Source organism: Pongo pygmaeus, chromosome 11, assembly GCF_028885625.2.
Source record: "Pongo pygmaeus isolate AG05252 chromosome 11, NHGRI_mPonPyg2-v2.0_pri, whole genome shotgun sequence".
Taxonomy (NCBI): Eukaryota; Metazoa; Chordata; class Mammalia; order Primates; family Hominidae; genus Pongo; species Pongo pygmaeus.
Window position 1 is genome coordinate 44,693,362 of NC_072384.2, and position 19,652 is coordinate 44,713,013.

Here is a 19,652-nt window from a genome sequence, read left to right on the forward strand (position 1 = left end):
ATGGTCTTAGGCACTGTGAGATTATTTTCTAAACGTTGCTCAAAAGTTTGGCAATGCTCTTAGGAAAACGGCACTGATACAAGCAGAATGTGCTGACTGATATACAAAATAGGAGTGGCACAAGAGTGTACAAGAAACAGAAAATTATTTTGATGTTCAATGCAAAGGGTGAAGACAATTCTTTTGACATATTATTATTCTTTGATATGCCATTATCTCATATGAATTTTTGTCTACAAATAAAATAGCTAAGTTTTTCATAATGCTGATATAATGAGTTGAAGCTTTCCAAGATAATCCTTTAGGTGATTCTGTAATCTCCCTCAATATGATTCCCAGAACTTCACTGGTCTTGCGTTTATGATCTCTGCTTTATTCCTTTATTCTTTATTCTGGAAGTCAATTTATTTTTTCTTGATCACTCCATAGTGAGAAGGAAGAACAGCTGCTCTCCAAGGCTGTGTCTGTTCATATTGCTAAAGAGTTCTGTATCTCATCTATCTTTCAAATAGCACTGGGTTCTCCAAGGAAAAACTGCGGCTGCAAACTTAGCTAAGTTTTGATTTTATTTCAGGGACACTGGTGGTCTCAGGGCGCTAGCTGCACTGTTGCATTACCCTCTCCTAACTTCCCATGAGAACCTTCCAACTGCTCTCAAATCTATACTTACTTTGTTCCTTGGGTTAGAACTGCCTTCACATGGCTGCAGTGCTGACCATTGGCAGGCATCTTCCTACGTACTTTTTTTTTCTTTCTTTCTTTTTTCATCTGAAGGTGAGAAGAGCAAACTGCTTAATTTACCAGCACTTCCTGGGTGGTCACACCTTCCTTTTCTCTCCTGCCTGGTCTAACCCAGCTGCCATCTGTTCTCCTAAGCACCCCAGGCTGTCCTGGGCTTGACAATACGCTGTGGTGTTACAGGCAGAAAAATGAGCTGTGATACAAATCTGAAATTCTTTCTCCATCTACAGTGTGTCCAATTTCCTGTGTTTTGTTAGTTGCAGCCAGTTTGTATATATACACTTACAAATTTTCTTTTGCTTATTTTTATTCCAAAGAAAGAATTTTTTTTTTAAATCAACCAAGAGGGTTATTGGTGTATAATATTTGGTGATAACACTTTTAGATAAATATGTAAGTAGTCAGTTTTTTTCTGTTTTTTTTTTTTTTTTTTTTTTTTTTTTTTTTTTTTTTTGAAAGGAGTCTCACTCTCACCCAGGCTGGAGTGCAATGGTGATGTCTCAGCTCACTGCAAGCTCCACCTCCCAGGTTCAAGTGATTCTCCTGCTTCAGCCTCCTAAGTAGCTGGGATTATAGATGTGTGCCACCACAGCCAGCTAATTTTTATATTTTAGTAGAGATGGGGTTTCACCATGTTGGCCAGGCTGGTCTTGAACTCCTGACCTGGTGATCTGCCCACCTCAGCTTCCCAAAGTGCTGGGATTATGGCATGAGCCACCACGCCCAGCCTAGCAGTCAGTTTTTTAAAAACATATATTATACACCCAAGAGAATAAAAGGAGTTGTTTCAGTCTAGTGAGAAAATTATATACATATTTTTCAAAATATATTACTTCATCAGTTTTACTGCTCAATTTGGGTGTGAATTTATATATTTTTAAAACACACATTTAAAAGAATATAGACACAAAGGATTTTTATCTGCCAGATATAAATTTTTTTTCTAATTTTAAACATGCCTATCATTTACAAATTCCTCAGATTTCTCAGCTAATCCCTGCTGTTATGTTCAGAGTTAACATTACTATTTAAAAAATAAATCTTCAATAAAATACTCAGTGAACAATGAACATTTAAGAGTTGGAATAGAAACTTTGGCTTATTTTCTTAATGGTCAGTATAATGGTACTTCTGAGGAGAAAAGAAGCATTGGTGCCAGTAGACACCACATAAATGTCTACCCTGCTTAGTGATTTTTAACCCCGAGTACACTTACTTCAATTGCTGTAACTCAAAATTACCATTTATCTTCAAACAAAATTGTTCTATCAAATTTTATTTAATAAATCTTAAGTTTAGTAGATACCTTTCTTTCTTGACGATTTGAAAAACTGGTAAAAAATTGGAGTAATTGCCATTCAAGATCTAGATTCAAAAATGTAACAAAAACATAATATTTGGCCCAGCGTGTTTTTCCTTTTCAGTGAAGCTAAGATTGTAATTTTGAAAGTTTAAATATATATTTACATTAGTTGTCCCTAACCTGAGGAACAGAAAATAATGAGAATGAGAATTAGCATTCTTAGTTAAAGCTTGAAAATATTAAAAATCACTAAAAATAATGTAAGTAAAATCCTTCTAATTACCTGTGGCCATGAAATCATCTTCATTTAATATTATATCTGCCAGGTGGAAATAGTATATATCTACGAGTATATCCAATAAGGCATTTATGAAGTAGTTGACACTACAGTGATATTTCCAGTTAGAGGTAAGTATATAACATTTACTAGAAATTGTCTATATTTATCTCCTGTTTACATGGATTCTCAGATTTACCTGCAATTAGTTTACTCCTGGTTAACTAGTGTCAACATGGTTAGCTGAAGTCCCCTGACTCTAGGTGTGTAAATTGGGCGGATTTTCTTAACTTCTCTTAGTTTCCTCCTCTGAACATGGAAATTATAGTAGTTCTACTTTTATCAAATTAAGGGTCAGCATACTATAGCCCAAATGCCACATCCAGTCTGCAGCCTGTTTTGGGGCAGGACAGAAGCTAAGAATGGTTTTACCTTTGTAATAGGTTGTAAAAACAAAACAAATCAACAGCAACAAAAGCCAAGAAGACTACACAAGAGAGCACTTATATGGTCTGCAAACCTAAACATTCAGATTCTGGCCATTATAGATCAGTTTTCCAACCCCTAAAGTATATCGTAACATAATTTTAAAGACTAAATGAGATAATACGTACAAAGTGGTTGATAATAAGCCAGGAATATCGGAAGGGCTCAATGAATGTCACTTCTTATTGCTTTTGGTAAAACCAGGAAGATAATAATATTACTATTCTTCTGAAGTGGGTCCATCAATTGGTGGTATCCCAATTAATCTATTATCTCATATTCTGTCTTATTGTACATACAGCCATTCATCTCATAATGATTTTCCAGTTTACATTCAACCACATATGTGATGGTGGTCTCAGAATATTATAATGGAGCTGAATCCCTATCACCCAGAGATGTCATAGTTGGTATAAAGTCGTAGTGAAACATGTTATAAACGTGCTTGTAGGTGATGCTTATATAAATAAATCTACTGTATTGCCAGTTGTATAAAAGTAAATAGTACAGTTATGACTATGTCACTGGTTTATGTATTTATTATACATATTTTTTTTTTTTTGAGACAGAGTCTTGCTCTGTTGCCCAGGCTGGAGTGCAGTGGTGCAATCTCAGCTCACTGCAGCCTCTGCCTCTTGGGTTCAAGTGATTCTCCTGCCTCAGCCTCTTGAGTAGCTGGGATTACAAGTGTGTGTCACCACACCTGGCTAATTTTGTATTTTTAGTAGACACGGGCTTTCACCATGTTGGCCAGGCTTGTCTTGAACTCCTGACCTCAAGTGATCTGCCTGCCTCTGCCTCCCAAAGTGCTGGGATTACAGGCATGAGCCACTGCACCTGGCCCTATGTTGTACTTTTAAATTGTTATTTTAGAATGTACTCCTACTTATGTTAAAAAAAACCAAAAAGTTAACTGTAAAACAGCCTCAGGCAGGTCCTTCAGGCATTGCTATCATAGGAGATGATAGCTCCCTGTGTGTTATTGCCCCTGAAGATTGGCCAGTAGGACAAGATGTGGAGGTGGAATATAGTGATATTTTGATGACATTGATGTTGTGCATGCCTGGGCTAATGTGTATGTTTGCGTCTTAGTTTTTAATGAAGAAGTTTAAAAAGTAAAAAAATAAAATAACACACACAAAAAACTTATAGAATGAGGATGTAAAGAAAAAAGATATTGTATAGCTATACAATGTGTTTGTGCCTTAAACTGTTATTACGAATGTTAAAAAGTTAAAAAGAATTAGATATTGTTTGGCTGTGTCTCCAACCAAATTTCATCTTGAATTCCCATGTGTTGTGAGAGGCATCCCGTGGGAGTTGACTAAATCATGGGGCAGGTCTTTCCTGTGCTGTTCTCTTTATAGTGAATAAGTCTCATGAGATCTGATGGTTTAAAAAAAGGGAGTTTCCCTGCACAAGCTCCCTTCTCTTGTCTGCCACCATGTGAGACATGCCTTTCACTTTCCGCCATGATTATGAGGGCTCCCAAGCCATGTGGAACTGTAAGTCCAATAGACCTCTTTCTTTTGTACATTGCCCAGTCTCAGATATGTCTTTATCAGCAGCATGAAAATGGACTAATACATAGTTAAAAATTTATAAAGCAAAACAGAGTGAGCTAAGGTTAATTTGTTATTTGTTATTGAGGAAAGAAAATATTTCTTATAAATTTATTGTAGTTTAAACATGCAGTATTTATAAAGTTTACAGTAGTATACAATAATGCCCCAGACCTTCACATTCACTTACCACTCACTGACTCAACCAAAGCAACTTCCAGTCCTGTGAACTCCATTTATGGTGAGTGCCTTATACAGGTGTACCTTTTTTCTGTCTTTTATACTGTATTTTTACTGTACTTTTTCCACGTTTAGATACACAAATACTTACCATTGTGTTACAATTGCCTATAGTATTCAGTACAGTAATATATTGTAGCCTAGGAGTGATAGACTATACCATATAGCCTAGGCGTGTAAATGGCTAGACCATCTAGGTTTGTGGAAGTACACTCTATGATGTTTGCACAACAATGAAGTTGCCAAAGACGCATTTTTCAGAATATATCCCTGTCACTAAGCGACACACTACTGTAACCATCTTGTGCTAGAAAAATTCAAAGGCATTCTGTATTTGGAAGGATGCTAAAGATTCTACTTTTTAAAGAAAGCTTAATAATGTATACTTCCTGATTTATTTTTATTAGTTAATTAATTAATTGTTAGATTTTTAATACAACTCTAATGTAAGAGTCTGTCTTGGGAGAAGAAAATTCTGAAGATAGGTTCATAGAAACATGTCAAAGACCACTGGAAAGGAAATAACTCGGCATTCTTTCTCTTTGTGTGTGTTATTTTTATTTCTCTTGTAAAAGAAAGAATTTTAGTCACTTGACTTTTTTCTTTCCTTTTTTGAAGAGAGGCTTCAATTTGGAAAGAGTGATTTTGCTTCCCAAAGGAGGAAGAGTGCTGAAAGAGAAGATATGAAAGGAAAATAAGTTGGTTGTTTTGTTTTGTTTTACAAATGTGTTTGGAGAACACAGAACATTAAATCTCATGCTTTCTGAATGACCTGGCAATCTTAAATAAGCCTACCATACAGGCAAACATCACTCCCTTCTTTAAGTGTTAGACTTAAATGAATTTTTAAAATAAGCCTTTGTTAGAAGTCCTGGTGGTAGAATCCTGTGGATTCCAGCCAGTGGGTCCATGGGAATGCTATAGTGAGGGGCTCAGCCAGCTGGGGAACAGAGCAGTGGAAACTGCTCACGTCAGAGTCCTGTTTGAACTCAACCTTGAATCCAGTTAAATGCATGGGAAGAAAAAGCTAAGGATCCACTCCTTCTATCCTCCCACAACTGCACACACACAATTACGTAAACAATGTAGGAAAACCAGCAGGGGTTCAAGTTAAAAGGAACAGCCGTAAAAACAGAACTGATTTGCTGATTTAGTCAAGCAGTAGCAGGATTCGTGAGGGGTATGGCTGGGTAGAAATGATATAGGACATGAATTCCCCATCAAATTCCTTTGCAAATAGGATTTCAGCATTCTTGCTAGGGCCTTCCCTGTTCCTCTGCATCCTGATGGCCAAGACACATGATCCGAAAGCCCTTACTTAAAAAAGTATCACAAACCTGTTAATACACTGAACCCGTGCTTAATACTAAAAGGCATCAGTCGGACCACTTTTAAAGCATTAATCCATAAACACTTTTGTTACAAGCTGTATTAGTCTGTTTTCATGCTGCTGATAAAGACATACCCAAGACTGGGCAATTTATAAAAGAAAGAGGTTTATTGGACTTACAGTTCCATGTGGCTGGGGAGACCTCATAATCATGATGGAAGGTGAAAGGCAAGCACAAGCAAGTCACATCTTACATGTATGGTGGCAGGCAAAGAGAGAGCTTGTGCAGAGAATCTCTCATTTTTAAAACCATCAGTTTTTGTGAGACTCATTGACTATCATAAGAACAGCACAGGAAAGATCTGCTTCCATGATTCAATTATCTCCCACCGTTTTCCTCCCATGACATGTGGGAATTGTGGAAGTTACAATTCAAGATGAGATTTGGGTGGGGACACAGCCAAACCATATCACAAGCTTTCTCACAGAAAGAAAGACAAAATGATGATGGATTATCTAAGTTCTCAATAAGATGGAAAAAAATAATCCATAGCTTTCCATGATTTGGGTATTTGACCATTTTGGAAAATGCAACATGACCAGTCTCTTTAAGGTCAACCTTACGTGGAGGAGAAACAAGATGACATCAAATTGAGTCACATCAGTAAAGACCAAGTCCCAGAAGAAGGGAAGCAGACAAAAGACTGAGATGATTATGGTGGGGTATATAGAATTTCTACCAGAAGTACTGTGGGAAGATCTTCTGCTAATAACCCTGCTAGATAAGGTCAGTCTTCATTTGTAACATCCGACTTTGAAATGACAAACAGAGATTCCTCAAATTGCTGCTGCACCTATCCCATTAGCAGCACCCTAGCTGCTGGTACTATGATGTAACCTAAACTTAAGAAAAGGTGTGAATTTCAAGACTTTGATGAGGATGTTGCTCCTCACTGAATCTGACTTGAGCTTATAGGATGATTCTTAAAAACTCTTCTCATTCAAAACTAGCACTCTTAGAAATATTTTAAGATAGCTTTGCTGGTCAACTTGGAAACGGTTTTACTTAGTTTTTGAACAATGAAGTTGGTAGATCAGCTAAAGTGCAATTGCAGGTGATATACTGTTCTGTGCTCTTACTCTGCATCCTGAATCCTAACTTTTAACTTTATTTTGCAATTCCAGCTATGCTGGACCCACCCCATGACATGGCGATTCTTACCCTAGGATTTCACATTTTAGGACACACGAACTGCTTCTCTTGTTATAAACATGCGAATGGGGGCAGAGTATGGGCCCTGAGGAGAAATTGGCAAGTCTCCCCACCCTAAAACTGGAAGCTGTGCCCTTTGAAGTGGGAGCATTCAAGATTCATTCCAAACCTACTGGTGATCACTAAAGGCATCTATGTATGTCATCTCTATATAAAGAGAATTCCAGAGAGAGGCTAGATGCATGTCAAGTAAGTAGCACAACATATTTCCTACTAATCCCCTCCTTGAGAGTCTGAACCGTGCCTCCAGAAAAACATCAGAGCCTTTTCCATAGGAAATATTATCCTCGGGATACATCCTTAAATTGTTTTTATAAGTACATGAATGCTGAAATATAACCAAACTGTAAAATGCTAAATACTGTGGAGGTTTTTTTTTTTTGGGTTTTTTTTGTTTGCTTGTTTTTGCTTTTAAATGTCCACATTTCCTACCACCTCAAAGAGGGAAAAAAGGTAAGGCACTGTGAAACGGTCATATTGGCCAAAACACTTGAGAAATAGTTGCTAATTTCTGATGAAAGTCCTTGAGCTGCAACAACACACAGAGCTAGCAGCAGACACTGTCCCAAAGCAGTCAACAAGGCTTGTCAATGTTCAGAGCTGCCTTTGTGTACTGTATGTGTCCTCAGTAAATGCCAGGCCAGGTCTGGTGCAGTCTGTCAGCATCTTTTTTTTCTGTTTTTTCTTTTCTTTTTCCTTTTTTCTCTTTTTGACTTTCTCCCATGCTTCCTGCTTCTCTCTGTAACCTTTATCTTCTTGATAAAATTTTCTGGGATTTGGAAGGTTAAAATAAGCCTTAGAGATTTGAAATTGGGCAAAGATTGCATTTTGTTGACTTTGATTTTCTAATACGTTTGGTGTGATGTACTGGTCCATGAGTTTGTAAGGGAGTGTTGAAGTAGGTGAGAAACAAATGAAGAGAGAAAATGAACGTTTATTACTCGTTGGCTGTGTGCCAGGAACTGAGTATCTCACTCCATACGCATTATCACACTTAATGATCATACTGAGTCTGTGAAGTATCATTTTACTTATTAAATAAAAGAGAAGTTTTAAAATTACAAATAAGCCCAAGATCAGGCAGTTTGTAAGTAGCAGAACTGGACATGAATCCAAGACTGTCCAACTCCAAAGTTTATGCTCTTTCAGGTAAAAATTCATAGAAAATTTGGGCTTATATGGTTGCAGACAAAAATATTATAGGGAAATTCCATGAAATATATTACTTATTTCTTAGTATAATAAACATCTGAAATGGCTGCTATTTGCAAGGCTTTGTGCTAAATATTATGAATGCGATGTAGGATAAGACAAAGTCCCTGTTCTCTAGCAGCTTATGTTCTAGAAGGGTAGGTAAAATATGAATAATTAGGTAATAAATTAGACAAAGTGAGATGCTAGACAGTAACTAGGAGAAGGGGATAATCTACTTACATTAAGTGGCCCAGGGAAGGCCTCTCTAAGGAAGTAACATTTGTGGAAGGTTGAAAAGGAGGTGAACTTGCCAAGAGTTGATAGATGGGTGTTCCAGGCAGACAGAACAGAAGGGCAGGGTAAAAGGAATACAAGGAATGGGGAAAAAGTTAGTTGGTGGGAGCCTGACGATGCTGAAATGAATGTGTCCCTTAACGTACTGGTATTTATTTTAAGTGTAGTGGAAAGCTATTGAAGGGTTTGATGCAGAGGAGTGTTAAGATATTATCTGAACTTAAAAAAAAATCCGATCTGGCTGTTGAATGCCTCTCTCCATCTAGTATTCTAGGAGGTAAATATGTGCCTTACAGCTCCGTGTTATGACATCTGAGAGGCTTGAAGCCGATTCAGTGTTAGTGTTCTTTCCTTATTCCAAATAGTTTATCTGGTTTAAATGCCATTGCTTTTCTCTTATCTGTATGACAATAGATAAGCAAGTTATGACAACTGAGATTACAAAACAAATATTTAGCTCAAAACACCATTGCCTCTGCCTTACCAGTGTCTTACCTCTGTCCTTATGTGTGAGGGAGTGGATGAACAACAGTGATCACCTTCCCATCGGTCAGCGCCTCTGCATGATCTGTGTGAAAGGACCGTTGGGGTTGTTTAGTGCCATGGTACTGCCAATGGCATCTTTTACTGATTAAAACATGATATGGCATAGCTGGTAGGAGAATTCTTCTGGAACCACACTTATATGTTGAATCCTGGCTTTGTCAATTACCAGTCTGGAATCCCTGGGTGAGTTATTTCTCTCTGTCTTAGGTTTCTCACCTTTCATGTGGAGATGATAACAATGTCTACCTCATGTGATTAGTGTGAGAACTAAACGAATTAAAACTTATGTAATGCTTGGAATAGAGCCTGGAACATAGTAATCAATGAATAAGTGCTAGTTGTATCTCAAATTGTTGGATTAGGCTACTCTTAGATTAGCCTGCCAAAACTTGTTGTATCTATCCCTTTGCAGGGAAACAGGAAGGTACTCACTCCTTTTCCAATAACAAGGTATTTGTAGGTCAATGAGATTGGATATTGGGAAAACTACTGGAAAGAAAGAGAATGGAAAAACAATAACCACAGGACTATAGAGAACATCAATATTTAAGAAAAGGAAGGAGGGAAGTAAAAATAGGTCAGCAGAAAGAATGTTCTAAAAAGGTAGAAGGACAATCAGGTGAAAGTAGAGTTAGAGTAACAAGTGGTAACAGACCACGGGTGGTAAATGCAAAGAGATCAGTAGGACGGCAGGTAAAAATAGGTCACATTGATTGTACCATTAGGAAAATTTGACTTTGTTTAGATGGTGTTAGGACATACTTGGGACAATAACTTGATTTGTAGCCAGGGGTTAAAACCTAAATATGAGGTGAAGGGTTACAAGCAACGATTCTGATAGGAAAATGGAAAGCGAGGGGAGAAGTGGTTGCTTTGCAAGGAAGTTGGAATTATGTGTGAGGGAATGTGTGTGTATACATTAAAAATATACTGGGAAAATAAGAACATATTTATAAGATGGGAATGTATTGTAATGGAAAAGATAATGTAAACATCTAAAGTTAAAGATAATGGGTTTTTTCAAGGAAGATGTATTAGACTCTGGGTGGAAAAGGGGCAATTACAAGCACTCTGCATGGGTTTGGATCCTATCTTCAGCGCTCACTAGCTGTGGCCATTGGCATATTTTCAAAGATTTCTGTGCCTCAGTTTCCATATCTGTAAAACTGGAATAATAGTAGGACCTATCTCAGAGAGTGGTGAGAGGATGTTATGCTGAGGCAGGCCTCAAGTGTACATCAAGCTACTGATGTACAGAAAGGGAAATGACATTTGCAATAGGGAGGTATGTCAGCAAAGGAGTAACTTAGTTGTGAAACATAGGGGAGAGAATTTGAGAAAATTCTTAACTGAAACCCTCTGTTTCTCAACAAATAAGAGGACATTTTTCTGACAATAAGGAGGGCAAACATGGAGTCTGAAATTTAGAGAAACTATAAGATTTGGGCATGGGGTCTGGAAATGACAAAGAGAGAAGAAATAGAGGATTAAGATGGACTAACGGCCCAGCCGAGGGTGATGTGAGCACACTTACTTAAAAGCCAATGTGCATGCTTGTGAGATTTTTTCTCTAGCAGATTTTTTCAGTTATGGAGCCTCAGAGAATGATGCAGGGTGGTGTGTTAGCCAGGATATGTGATGTTATGCTACAGTGACCACCCTATTAGGTCTATGTAGATCTGAAGGAGAGGTAGGAGTGGGATTGGTGAGGTATCTGCTTCTCACAGTCATTTAGGAAACCATTCTCTCAGGGATGCTACAACTTTTTTTAACTTTTATTTTTAAACATTTTTCTTGTGTTAAGATATATATAAACATATAATTTAACTGTTATCAAGTGTACAATTCAGTGGCATGAACTATATTGACATTGTTGTGCTACAATCACTACTAAGCATTTCTGGAACTTTTTGATTATACCAAACTGACACTCTGTATCATTAAACAATAACCTCTCATTATGCCCTCCTCTAGGCCTTGGTAACCACTGTTGTACTTTCTGTCTGTATGAATTCAAGTATTCTACGTATGTCACGTAAGTGAAATCATACAATAGTTTTTCTTCCCTTTTTTGTCTAGCTTATCTCACTTAGCATACTGTTTTCAAGATTCATCCTAGTTGTAGCATGTGTCAGAATTTCATTTTTAAGGCTGAATAATATTCCACTGTATATACACACCATATTTTATCTATTCATCTGTCCGTGTACATATGGATTTTTCCACCTTTTGGTTATTGTGAATAATGCTACTATGAATACTGGTGAACAGACATTTCTTTCAGTCCCTGCTTTCAATTCTTTTGACTATCTACCAAGAAGTGGAATTGTTGGGTCATATGGTATTTCTGTATTTAAAATGTTAAGGGACTGTCAGAACCATCATACTGTTTTTACAAAAAAAAATGCAGTACTTTACATTCCCACAAGCAGTGATTTTGTATATGTGTGTACATACATACACACACACACAAACACACACACATCCATCCATCAAGACTAAGTAGGCTTTATTTTAGGAATGCAAGTTTGGTTTAATAGCCAAAAATCAATCAAGTAATTTTATCATGTTGACACACTATAAAAACAAATGAAAGAGTATGATCCTCTCAAAAGATGCAGAAAACACATTTGACAAAATTTATAACCCATTTATGATTTAAAAAGTAAGTCTCAGGAAACTAGGAACAGAAAGAAACTTCCTCAACAGAATAAATAGCATACATCTAAAAGCCACCAAAATATTTTTTATTGGTAAAATATTGAATGCTTTTCTGCTAAAAACAATAAGGCAATGGCAATGATCTCAAATAAACAACTTCTATTCCGAATTTATTAGATATTCTAAGTGTACCAGGTCAAGAAAATAAATAAAACCGTGTGTAGCCAGGCACAGTGGCTCATACCCGTAATCCTAGCACTTTGGGAGGCCAAGGCGGGCAGATCACCTAAGGTCGGGAGTTCGAGACCAGCCTGACCAACATGGAGAAATGCTGTCTCTACTAAAAATACAAAATTAGCCGGGCATGGTGGCACATACCTGTAATCCCAGCTACTCAGGAGGCTGAGGCAGAAGAATCGCTTGAACCCAGGAGGCGGAGGTTGCAGTGAGCCAAGATCACGCCATTGCACTCTAGCCTGGGCAACAAGAGCTAAACTCCATCTCAAACAAACAAACAAACACCACCACCACCACAACAACAACAATAAAAAAAACCAGTGAAGGACTATAAATCATGCTTGCTATGAAGACACATGCACACGTATGTTTATTGCAGCATTATTCACAATAGCAAAGACTTGGAACCAACCCAAATGTCCAACAATGATAGACTGGATTAAGAAAATGTGCACATATACACCATGGAATACTATGCAGCCATAAAAAATGATGAGTTCACGTCCTTTGTAGGGACATGGATGAAATTGGAAATCATCATTCTCAGTAAACTATCGCAAGAACAAAAAACCAAACACCGCATATTCTCACTCATAGGTGGGAATTGAACAATGAGAACACATGGACACAGGAAGGGGAACATCACACTCTGGGGACTGTTGTGGGGTGGGGGGAGGGGGGAGGGATAGCATTGGGAGATATACCTAATGCTAGATGACGAGTTGGTGGGTGCAGCGCACCAGCATGGCACATGTATACATATGTAACTTACCTGCACATTGCGCACATGTACCATAAAACCTAAAGTATAATAATAATAATAATAATAATAAAAGAAAAAAAAAAAAAAAAACCAGTGTGATGATTTCAAGGGAAAAGTAAAACCGCCTTTCTTTGCAAATGATGACTATGTATGTCATCAAAAATGTTGGTTCTATAAAATACTACTAGAAATAATAATTTAAAATTTAATTTAATATTTAAAATTAAATAATAATTTAAAATACTACTAGAAATAATAATTTAACAAGGCTAATGATACAAGGTCCTAAGATGAACCAAGTGTATTTTTACAAGAAATGTAATTTTAAAATTGTAACACATAATTGTAAAAATACAATTTTTGTTAGTAATAATAAACTTGGTAATAAAATTATCAAAACATATATAAAACCTTTACACTAAGGTCTCCAAAATGTTGCTGGGAAATTTAAAAGTACTGAAAATATGAAAAGATATCCGGTGTTCGTGGATTAGAAAACTCGATGTTATTAAGAAGCTGCTTTTCCTCAAATGATTTATAGATTTGATGCAATGCCAATCAAAATTTCAGCAGGCTATTTTGTAGAAATTAACTAGATGATTCTAAATTTTGTGGGGAAATACAAAAGACCTAACTAGATTAAACAATTTCGAAAAAGCAGAACAACATGGTACCTTTTATACTAACTGATCTTAAAAATTATTTTAAAGCTAAGCTAATCAAGATTATGTGGAATTGGCATGAAAAGAGATATATAAATCAATTGAACAATATATAGAGTGCAGGAATAAATCTGTTTATACATGGTCAATTGATTTTAGACAAAGGTGTAAAGGCAATTCAACGGAGAAAAAGATACTGTTTTTCAACAAATGGCTCTATAGCTATTGCATTAACATGTGAAGTATTATTGGAATTATCCCCAACCCCTACCTCACAGTATACACAAAAACTTAGAGATGGATCATAGACCTAAACGTAAAAGCTAAAACCATACATTTCAAAAAAGTAATTATTAGAGAATTTCTTTATGACCTTTTGATATGGAAAGATATTTTAGCAAAAAACAAACAGCAACAACCATAAGAAAAATTAAATTTAGAAAGTGGACCTCACCAAAATGATTTTTTAAAAAACTGCCCATCAAAAGTTATTATTAAGAAAATAAAAAGGCAAGACACAGAATGAAGAAAATATTTATAATACCTAAATTTGAGAAAGGAGCTATATCCAGAATACACAAAGAATCTACAAATCATTAATGAAGAGCAAACTAGTCAATACAAATGGCAAGATAGTTGAACATCCACTTATCAAAAGATATGGCAGGCCAGTAAGTCCACTGAACAGTCCTCCACTAGGACCAAGTACTGGCTCTATGCCCATTTGAAGAACAAAATTAACACTGACAACACTAAATATTTTTGATGATATGGGAGCCACTAGAACTTTCATTCATTACTTATGGGGCTACAAATTATTACAGCCTCTTTGAAAGACTCCTTGGCTATTTCTTCAAAGTTAAACAAACTCCATCAATCTACCACCCAGGTATTTACAAGAGAAATGTATCATATGCCCACAAATAGCAATTTACCAAAATGTTTATAGCAACTTATTCACAGTAGTCCCTAACTGGAAGTAACTCAAATATCCTTAAGAGAAAAACAGAAATTCTAATATATTCATATGATGTAGTACTACTCAGCATTAGGCAAGAATAAACTATTGGAGGATGAACAGAAATATTGAAGAATTAAATAAAAACATTTAATTAAATTAAAGAATCAAAACAAAAGAGTACTTACTGTATGATACAATATGTGTATGCTTCAAATACGGGCAAGGTTAGTGTCTGTTGATTAAGGTCAGAGTATTGGCTGCCTAAAGAATCTGTGGAATTCCTATATGGAAACAGAAGGGAAACTTCATAGCACGATGGAAACATCCTGTATGTTGGGTACATGGGTATGTATATTTGTCAAAATCATTAAATTGTACACTTAAAATATGCGTATTTCATTGTATATAAATTAGTTTAAAAATTGTGCAGGCTTGGCTAATAAGTAACAACAACATGTAGAGGAAGAAGTGGTACTGATTTCAGTCATGTTGAGTTTTTGGTGTTTCTTTTACACTAACCTCTTTCACACTCCTTTCTATCCTCTTCTCAGCTCTAAATGGCTCTTGACAACATTTGACCTCCCCACTTTTGCATGCATCTCCTTTCATGACAGTCTCTCCTCTTCATTTTTTCCTTCAAATACCTCTCAGTCTTTCCTTTCTCATATCCCTTATTCCAATTCCTTTGTCACTGAGAGCGATGAACAATATGCTAAACTGTTGCCTTTTATCAATCAAATAAAATCAAATATTGATAGAGACAGGGTCTCACTCTGTTGCCCAGGCTGGAGTGCAATGGTGTGATCACAGATCACTGCAGTCTTGACGTCTCAGGCTCTAGCAGTCCTCCCACTTTAGCCTCCTGAGTAGCTGGGACTACAAATGCCTGCCACCACGCCTGGCTAATTAAAAAACTTTTTTTTTGTTTTGTTTTTCAGACAGACAGGGTCTCACTATGTTGCCCAGGCTGTTTCAAACTCCGGGGCTCAGGTGATCCTCTCACCTCGGACTCTCAAATTGTTGGGATTATAGTAGTGAGCCTGACCCATTTTTTTTATATGTATAAAATTTTAGAGCTCACAGTGAATAAATTAGCTTAAAAATACTTTGTGTCATCAAAATTGGAAAATTTTAATTTTACCTTGTATTTTAATAATCAGTTTCACAGCTAATATTTCAGAGTTTCATGGGCCTGAAGATAAACCGAAGAGCTTTTAATCTGGGGTGACAGGGGTAGACCTTAATTAAATAATGATGTAATGAATGTATGTAAACAAAATGACTTCTATCTCTGAGGCGAGGCAAGTCTTCTAAAGACTCTTTCCTCTCCCTTTTTATTTAAATTTCCCACACATTTTACCATGTATTCTATCCTTGAAAAGTCACTGCAGTGTGTCTCCTCAATTCCGTACCTTGCCCATTGATCCTGCTCCAGTGCCTCCTGTTTCTCACTTGCACCAAAATGGCTCTTTATCTGTCTCTGTGATTCCAACTGGGTCCATCTCTTCTCTTGCCACTTTTCCTTTCCACTTGCATCTTCACCTTCTAACTCATTCTCTCCTAACCTTTTTTGTATACCCTTTTATGTTTCTGTATCTTAACACCGGCTATGCCCTCCTTCAGGAAAGGCTATACCCAGGCCCTGACTCCATCAATATCCAATGGTTACTGAACTAGTCATTTTCGGGAAGCCTTATCTGCTGTCTCCTGTCCATGCTTCCCTTTGATTACTTTTGTTTATTATTATATGTACCATTTTGTCTTTTTACCTGCTAGATTGTAAACCCTTTGAAAAAGAGATTCTCTCTTATAATCTATGTATTTCCAGCCCAATGCCTGACCCATTGTAAGCATTTAATAAATATTAGTTGATTGAATGTCTCATGAGAAATATTTTAAAAGGTAACCAACCTTAACTCCAAGGACTTTTTTTGTATGTGTGTGTTTGCCTCATTTTTATTTATTTATTTTTAATTTTTTGATCTCATTCCTTTATTTACAAACATATTCACACATGGAAAATGATAAACAAAATTTGTTGCAGGAAAGTGCAAAAAGAAATAACATATCTAGGTGCTTTCTCTAAAGCTGAACATTTTTGCCTCTTATTTTTTATGAAATAGATTTTGAAACAACAGTCTTCATTGTTAAGAAATTAACAAAGTAAAAACTGGCTTTTAAAATCATCTTCTTAAAAGGATATTAACACTTCTTTCTATTTTTCTTATTTTTAAAGAAAAGTAGAAAGAAGAGTTAATATTCTTTTAAGAAGATGATTTTCTTTATTCAGTAGATGAGTGTGCACATCACTGGCCCACTTTTAACATGATGAGGATAATAGGTAGGTTTAGGTTGGTGATCAAAATTAAAGTCTGAAATCTGCATCTAAATTATGAGTTGCTTGCTTGTGAGAAATTTCCTAACTGGGACTGCTTCCAAAAGCACTTCACTGAAGCTTCATGGAATTTTCTCAACTGCTTTATTTGTTCCTTCTCCACACTTCTTTCCTGGTGCATAGAGGTACATCTGTCTGTTTTCTGTCTTATCAAGCACGAATCTACATCTGCGAGGAAAACTCCACTTCCTTAGCTAAAAACCTGTATCTGATTGTGGTAATAAAGCTCTACTTCCTCAGTTCAAAACATACATCAGACAAGACCAATTACTCCAAATGACTCACAGTAACAGGCACAGCAATAGTCATCTTTTCACAGCCTTTGAACTTCTACTGCTTCAAAGGTGTACTAAAATGTGGTTATGAGGCGATTGTCTAAAATTGCCAAATTACAGTTTCCAAGCTTTGACATTTGTTATTTTGCATAACTTGACAAGGGAAATCAGCAAGATTACCTACCAGGAGGAAAAGAGACAAAAAAAAAAAAAAAGACAGACCAAAAAGGTCTCTATGACATAGGTGGGACTAGTGGTATGATGCCTCTTAGGCAAAGTGGAGAAAAAGGCTTTAATTATTGTTATAATTAGGATATGAAGATAAACAAGCAGATATTTTTTATTCTTATTCTTGCTCTGAAAAGTATAAACAATGTATTACTCTCTGAATGGTCAACCAATAAAATTTTTATTTAAAGGAAGCCACTGTCTGGAAGCACTGCCTGATTCTTTGAATTCTGTCAAAGAAGTTGCTGAAGTTCACGTGTGTATCCAAAGGGCCAACAGTGGTGAACAGTCATCAAAACTCATAATTGCCTCCCAGCTGTTTAGAAACTTGCGTCAATTAAATTTGTGGTCATACCTGTTTCTGTCCTTTCTCCAAGAGTAAATTTAGCAGTGACTGTCTTTGAGGGAAATATTTTCTGTACGTTTATCACATTTCTGCCATACTTATTCATTAGCATAAAGGGCTTTTAATTTTATCTCTTATAAACATCTTTAAAATAACTACCTTCTTTATAAAACCTCTAAGAAATGTAGGTTATATGGAGAAGAAGCAACAGAGTGCTGCCTTTGTAAGCACGTTCTCTAGAGCCCAATGCCTAGATTCAAATCCTGGCCCATCCATGTGTCCCGCTAGATGACTTCAGGCAAATTACTTAATTTCTGTCTTAGTTTCTGCATCTAGGAAAGTTAATAAAATGATGCTACTTACCTCATGGGTGGCTGTGAACATTAAATACATTAATATTCATAAAGCGTTTCAAATGGTACCTGGCACTTTGTAAGCAGTATGTGTTTTGTACATTTTTAAAAAAGATGAAGGGTATGTACATTTAAAAATTACTTTTTAGAGCTTGATTACATTGGTGGCAAAATGTTCTGTGTTTAAAAAAGGAGGAAAAACTAATGAGGAAAAATTTTGAAGCCCATTTCCTGAGTCTGAGGTGAAGTAGTTGGTAACCCACATTAGCCAGCTTCTTCTGTAATGTACACCACACTGAGCCACTAAAGGTTTCCCCTAGCAGAAAGTCCAGAGAGCTTTACTAAATCTACTAAACTAAGCTTTCCTCAAAATGCCTTTGCTTATTTTCTTAGACTGTCACTCCTGTTAAAAGAAGGAGCAAAAAAATCCCAGTCCTTGAAAATATGCTCTTTCTCACCAACAAATGAACCATTGTAATAAAGTGATATTATTCACACTTTACAAGTACCTAGCACACAGTCCTCGTGCTACCACCGATTGGTGAAAATTTAGATCAGGAGAGACACTTTAGGCTATTTGGTTCAAACTTTTCAGTTTACAGAAGAAAGAGACTTCAATGAAACAGATGTCAGGTGAGTATTCTAAGATTACAGTCAGTTAGCAATGGATTTGGGCCACACCAGTGAAGAGCATGCCTTGTGGAGTCAGACAGCAGCAAGTTCAATTTCCAATTCTCTTAATTTCTTACTTCTGAATATGTCTTAATCTTAGTTTCACCTTTAAAAAAGATAATTAGTTAATATTTATAGATGAGATAATAATTGTAAAACAATTAGCACATTAGCTGGCTTGTAACAAACTCTCAATAAAGGGTACCTTCAAAGTCTGTACACCGTGATGTGGTTTGAAACGTATAGTTGGCACCTTAATTTGTTGGGCAAATGATGACTGAGTGAAACGTTCATACTCATATTTAAATATAGCTCATATCCTGTAAATAAACCTGCAGAGTCAAGTTTTATCTTGTCCACTCTGTGTTACCCAGATCTTGTACAGGAAATGGAGTGTATTTAATATTGATGACTCTGTATGTGTCATTTAATCGTCTCTATTGATTGGATTTCATCAGAGTGTGGGGCTTGGACAGAGCTTTGATTAGACTGTAAGGATTCTTTGCTGTTTTCTTTTACCCGACACCATATCAATGTACCTTCTGGTGTGATATCACTTTTACAATCAATATCTGAAAAAAGCTCTGCACACAGGCCTGCAGGAAAAGAGAGAAGGCACTGCCTCTAAGTCCCCTTATACACATAGATTAAACCTCTCCAATTGAAAAAGGTTTATTGCATGTTTTAGAGCAGGATGGAGTGGGAAAAAAGACCTGAAGGAGTCTCCATAAATTTCTTGTGTAATTTGTGCATCATTTTTTATTTAAAAGTGTCAAATTCTCCCTTTTAATGTTGGTTGACATTTGAGAATGGATCATTTTTATCAGTGAAATTTTAGTTTCAATCTAGTGGT